Source organism: Martes martes (assembly GCF_963455335.1).
Source record: "Martes martes genome assembly, chromosome: 1".
Lineage (NCBI taxonomy): Eukaryota > Metazoa > Chordata > Mammalia > Carnivora > Mustelidae > Martes > Martes martes.
Window position 1 is genome coordinate 137,792,358 of NC_137888.1, and position 6,997 is coordinate 137,799,354.

Below are 6,997 nucleotides of genomic sequence, written 5' to 3' on the forward strand. Positions count from 1 at the left end.
TCCACTGGGGGCCATGCCAAGTGGGCAGTTAAAATATGCTGGCCTAAAATTTCTCCAAAGGGAGAGCTGGAGAAGCAGCGAGCTACCTAAGAGAATGGTCTTCACCAGCTAGCCTTCAAGTTTCTCAGCTAAACTCACATGTCAAGAATCCATCATTTACAGTTTCTCTAAAACATTGGGATTGCATTGCTTCGAATTCTGTGTCATGGTCTAATTATCTTTTCTAATGTTTTTTGAAGTTATGATAACTTTTCCATAGTTTGTGGTACTCTTATTTTTCCTATTATTTATAGAAGAATTAGTTAACTGAAGACTTAATTTTGTTACCTTTACTAAGAACCTACTACCTGCACTCTTCTGGGTATTTTATACACATTATTTATAATCCTCACAGCAATCTTACAGGATAGAGCACACCTTACATATGTGAGAAAAATAAGGCTCAAAGAGGTTACTTACCTAAAGTCATAGCTAAGCTAGAATTCAAACTGAGGTCTGCCCTAGAAGTTCTTGCTCTTAACTAGATTTCCACTAACGTAGCCAGTCGTTAACTAACAGAGACTGCTTACCTGTGTTTAACATTTCTTTAAAATCTATGAAGAAACTTTTTGTTAAGATGTTGTCATTCTATTTTCATGTTACACATAGTATGTAAGTGTTATTGATCAGTAGTGGAGAACAAATAGATCCTGAGGGGCTTATTTTATCTTTAATGAAAAAAGTTACCATTATTTGAAAGTTTTAACTTTCATATCCATATATTATATTCTCATATAAGATATCAAATGCACTGGTTCCACCTTAGTATATGATACATCTTTTTCTCCAGATTACTGCTATTTGTCCTTCTTCTGGCTCTGCCCTCAAACAAATTATCTTAAGAATAAACCTTTTCTTTGTGTAAGGATAGAAAAGCTAAATCTGGTATTAAAACTTAAAAAAAAAAAAAAAAGGTTGTCTTCATGTCTGAAAAAGAATCTCATTTGCAGGGCTGGGGAGTCATAAGAAAAATCCCTGAATGTAGAGTTTATGAATCATCCAGAAAATTTCTAGCTAAATTCAAGGTATTCAGAAGATGTTTTGATATATTAGCCAATTTTTTTGAATCATTATAAGAATTAAACATATTGTCTAAACACTGTGTAAAGGATGTTTAATAGAGCCTTGTGAATTAATTGGAGAGTTTTACATGTTAGTAGAATATTAACGTATTTCCAGGAACTTTTGAAGCATTGAAGAAGCAATTTAAGAACATTGTCCATTCTTTTCTTTTTTTTTTTTTTAAGATTTTATTTATTTATTTGACAGACAGAGATCACAAGTAGGCAGAGAGGCAGGCAGAGAGAGGGGGGGAAGCAGACTCCCTGCTGAGCAGAGAGTCCGATGTGGGGCTCGATCCCAGGACCCTGGGATCATGACCTGAGCAGAAGGCAGAGGCTTAACCCACTGAGCCACCCAGCCGCCCCATCCATTCTTTTCCTTTACTGCATTAGTGGAATTGGTATTTCTTTAAGGTTTTTTGAAAGAAAATAATCTATAAAGATAGGATTTTTTTATTTGTTTGTTTGTTTGTTTTTGTTATTCCCATCAGCAATAATGGTTGGAGCAGAGAAAATGATAGTGCTCACCTGGCTCTCTAGAAACTCTAGTGTCCTCACTGTCACTGTTACCATTACCACTCTCCTGGTAAGCAGAAATAGCGTACATGTGTTATTGGAGCCCCTCAAGTATTGAAGTGATACTGGTATTTATATTTGGCTCTTAAAAACAGATTTTGTTAAGATAGAGTCTTACCTCTTAATCCTCTCAAACATGTAAGGGTCCATGCATATTCAGCTTGGGTAGAATGATAGCATTTAACATTAGTTTCAAAGCATTGCTCTCTCTTCCTTTTCTTTCCTCAGCCTTCCTCACCTCCTAGCTCCAATCTTTCTTTCACTGATTTTGTGGTACTGTTAGATGTCTGAAGTGTAAGGAATGTGTGTATATAAGGGACAGGGGAAAACAGAATAAAGGAGAAGGTAATTGGTTTGTAAATTGGTTTATGATGTCTTTTGGTTTGGGATTTTTGTTTTAAGTGGTGGACCCTTTGTTTAAACAAAACTTGATCCCGAAATATAGAATGTGTAAAAGCTGGACTCTTCTGTTTGGAGTAGGAATACACAGCTGAACCTCACTAATACATCCCCTACTTCTCTCAGTAAAGGAGGGGACACAGAAGTCTTTTAAGTAACTTATAGGAGTAACACTTGAAGATCATTGCCCTGCCCTGAAGATTCATGTTTTATTATAGTATATTGAGTTATAGAAGAAGATGGATTTTTACTGTTTGGAAGTTAGCAAATTTTGTTTGTGAGCTCAAAATATGCGAGGTATTAGTGTAACTTAGGTTAAAAAATTTGGATGTCTCGGCTAGTATTAGTTTACTTTCTCATGATATTTACCTGTTAAAATTGCCTCTTTTCTTAATAAGAGATGTAAGTCTCCAAATTTTTTACTCTTGGGAAGAGGCATGAGTACAGTATAGTATAGTTATATATGGATAGATTCTAATCATTACAAGTTCCCTGCTTTCTCTTGAGGTGTGGTATGTATCAGCTATTAATTTTCTTGTCCTTTTCTTAGATAACATTTTAATAGAGCTATACTAAGTTGTTGTATAGAGAGTTGTATAATGTATACAGAGTTGTATACAGACTTGTATAATGGAATTTACAGATTTATTATTACTTCTAATGTAACTTTGGATCTCCTCTTAAAAACAAAACAGAACTTTGCCATTAGGATAAAAGACTATAAACAGATTTTTAGTCTTTGAAAACAGCTTTATTTGGATTAGCCACTGTATATTGAAAAACCTTTCTTTTCTCAGGCAGTATCCACTTAAATTACTTACGCCCTGCAAGCTGAAGGTTAAGGGCCTGAGTTTGGTTGTTTTGTATCATAAACTATGACATTGTGAAAATGCAGTTAGTGTGATACTTAACGAAAATAAAGCCTTAATGTTTAGGGATTAAAATTAATTCAAAACATTTTCAAAAAGAATGTGGCCACATTGGCCCAAATACTGCAGTTCAGCCTGATAAATAGTAATCAGCAGAAGATGATGTACATTACTAATTAAGCTCTAACAAACAATTCGTGTAAAACCATCTTTAAATCTGATAACTGAAAATCATGTAGGTGTCCCCTGCTAATCATGATCATATGGTAATATATAACTTTCAGTCCAGAAGATTTGGATAAATGTTCCATGGCAATACCCAGAAATCAGCTTTTCAGTAATTTCCATAAAGTATTTCCTGTTTTATCAAATACAGTAATTACATCACAAACAGATTCCAAATGGTATGTACAAAGAAAAAAAAGCAACAGTCTTTGCCTGTCTCAATTCTGATTACCCTAATTTAGGAGAAATAGTTTTTCTTAATTAATTAATGCTTTAGGATTGTGGGCTGAAAAGTGCCATAAAGTGCAAATTACTGTTTATTTGATTGAACACTCTTAATGTTTAATAGTTAAAATGTGGAATAAAAGGAAAAGCCAAAAATTGTAACAAATAGTTTTATCATTTAAACTCAAGTCTCTAAAAATGAATACTCCATTAGACTTTGAGCAGATTTCTTTTTACATCTGAAGAGATTATTTATAATATATAGAAGGCTTTTATTATGTAACTGCATGTAGCAGTGTACCACTTACACCGTTTTGTTTGCAAATTCCCACTGTAAACCTCTACAACTCTAATATGCTCTCTTTTTTCTCTACTTTCTTTTTCCAACAAGTTTAATACTTGAGTGTAATGCTTCCTGTTATTATGTCCCAGTGTAGTAGTAGTTTTCTCAATTTTGAGTATTTCATATTCAGTTAAGGTTGACTTAAATACTTTAAAAAGTCCTCTCACCCCAACCCTGTAGAGATACGTTTACATATATTCATTTGGATTCATCTGGATTCATTTCCAGATAGTAGTAACATATAGATTTCTTCTTTTTTCTTGAAGTTCATAATGAAATTAATAAATGTGTGAGCCTATAAGAATAGACATTTGTTTGCTACCATGATAAAGTGATTCTTAAATATGCTGCAACTGCAAATATTAAACATGACATTTTCAGTTTTTTTAACAGGTACTCTACTCTTATATATATTCAACATTTACATGATAATGTTGAATATATATGAAGCAAAAAAATAAATACGACTTTTTGGTAGAAGACTTGTACCTAGGGCTCCTGGTAGCTCAGTCAATTAAGTGTCTGCCTTCGGCTGAGGTCATAATCCTGGGGTCCCGGGATAGAGCCCTGCATCAAGCTTTGCACTCAGTGGGGAGTTTGCTTCTCCCTTTGCCCCTCCTCCCTACTCATGCTCTCACTCTCTCTCTCAAATAAATAAAATCTTTTTAAAGAAAAATTTTAAAAAAGGCTTATACCTACATGTTATTCATTCAACAAATAATTATTGAATGGCATTTCCTATATGCCAGGCACTGTTCCAGGCACCTGAGATCTTGCAGTGTAGCAAACAAAATTGCATTCTCATGAGTATACCTGCAACTAAAATGCTTTATTATTGATTTACTCTTCTATAAAGAACTAGTCTAGCTTTGCAACAGTAAACAAAAACATCGTGAGTTTATACCTTAAAAAAAGAAAAACTGGTGAAAGTCAGCAGATTGGACCCTATTATATGTAAAGCTGGGGTCCTGTTTGATATATGATTTAGAATTTTTTTTAATGCAAATGAACGTTTGGCACTAATGTCAACAGTAAATGTTTATGATTTTTTAACATTGTTTGACACTATAAATTGGTTGTTTTAAAAAATTTTTGAAACAAATTGATCAGACCTATATATTGTATAGGCTGATAACAGCTAATTGGCTGTAATTAACCACAATTTGTGATCTCTGAATGCTGAAAATACCTTACAGTTTTAAGGAATCAAGAAATTGGCTTGTCTTCATGGCTTTAAAAAAAATTAAACACTGAGCTAAGTTGTGTATTTTGTTAATACTCCCAAACTATTTGGCTTAAGGGAAAAATAGACTTGACAAAATGAGTGTAAGTGAAAAATCTGGCCCATCGGTGGTCTCCTTTTATAAATTTATATCCCTTAAGAAAAGTTAATCATAGCAAGTCATGTCTGGCTTTTTTTTTTTTTTTTTCAAAATCTAAATTGTGGGAATACATGTAGACTACAGTGATAAAATTTTTAAGCTCTCTTGTTTGTAACAGAAATTTTTCTTTTTTCCCTCATTTGTGCATAAGATAAATCCTCAGTGTTATATTAAACTATTTGTAATATTGTGAAAACCATTTTCTTTCAGCATACAAACATAAAGATTTCCAATAGCCTGCAGCTAGTATGCACTGTCTGAAGCTAATAGATTGGACAGAATATTGCTGCTGTTTGAGTAAAAGTTAATGCTTTGGAGACCAGCTAATACACTTAACTATAGTGTATGAGCAGTGGGTGTCCTGCTTATTTTTATTACAAGCTTTATCACTGTGCAATTTTCTTACAACATGCTAACAGTAATCCACTTTAAGCTCATGCTTAAATATTTATTGAATGTGGTGGCCAAGGAGCTATGTTTAAAAGGTACATTAAAAAATATCTCAATATGACATTCAGTTGCTTACCGAGCAACATAACCTGAATTATGGTTTATCTCAGACTTTATAATAATAAGTAGTATTTCAATATCAAATTAGAATTCTCAAGAGAATGAAGTTTGGATCCCCCAAATGAGATAATTGTGCATCAGCTTTATTAAACTAGCTAAAATATAAAGTTAGAAAATTCTTAGTACAAAAAAAATACTCCAAAATGATCACCCCATGTGTTTCCAAAGGGTCCCCAGTATCCTGTGTTTCATCCCCCAGTCTTTTGTTATAATTCTAAAATTTATTTTAGTATGAATATATACAATGTATATTTTATAATCTTCCTCCTCTCCAAATGCATAAATATGCAAACTTGTATAAATTATGTAATTACTAAAAAATCAAAAGGCATAAGGAAGTACTACTGAATTTAGGAAACATGTGTACACTGGGGTGTGTGTTTACACACACTGAGATGTGATAAAGAAGAAAAATCTGAAGAAAAGAAGTTCTGCCAGGGTAAAGCTTTCTTAGCTGCACTTTTCCCCTCTTATCTGAAGCAACCAATTTTTAAAAGTTTTTAAAAATAAAGCATTGGCACGCAGAATGTTAGCTTATTAAAAGGCCTTTTGTCACTATAAATTTTATTACATTATTTGTGTATCAAGATTCACAAAGCACAGTTGAACCTACTATTCAGTATCTTGAAAGCAGTCTTGGTTTCATGTCTACGTTCATTATTTGCCAAAAACTTGAAAAATTCTCTTTGAGTTCTTTTTGTGGTAGCTGAAATTGAAATGTTATTTCTAGTAAGTAAGCCAGATTGCTTTTAGACCAAATCTGGCCAATCTGGCATTTATATCCCCATCTAATAGTTCTAAACTCAATTGTTAATAATTTTAACTTCCAAGTTTTAAATCTGTAGTAAGAGTCATGGGGGTACAGAGGAGGTGATGAGGTGGGGATAGCATTAGAATCAACTATGGGTCTAGCACTGCACTGCTAGACACTGTTCATGATAATAGCTGTAGACACAGCACTCAAGGTAAATATTGTTAATCCTGTTTTACAGAATAAAAAGCTCGGAGATGAACGTTAAATGGCTTGGCCTAAGGCCCCAGTCACACATCCAGTAAGTGACTGCTTTGATCACCTCTTCACCCCTTCAGTGCGGAAAAGATTCCTGACACAGGGTTGTGGGGATGGTGGAACACACAACACTCAATACTTGTCAAGTGAGATTGGCAACTGTTTATTAGTCACATATACTCACAGTTTCAGGGAGGAAGATCCCGTGCTCCATGCAGGTCACATGAGAATTGCACTTGTGAGTAGAGTGAACAGCCAGACGCTGTGGGAGGCAGGCTTTATAGTTTTAAGAGAATGGT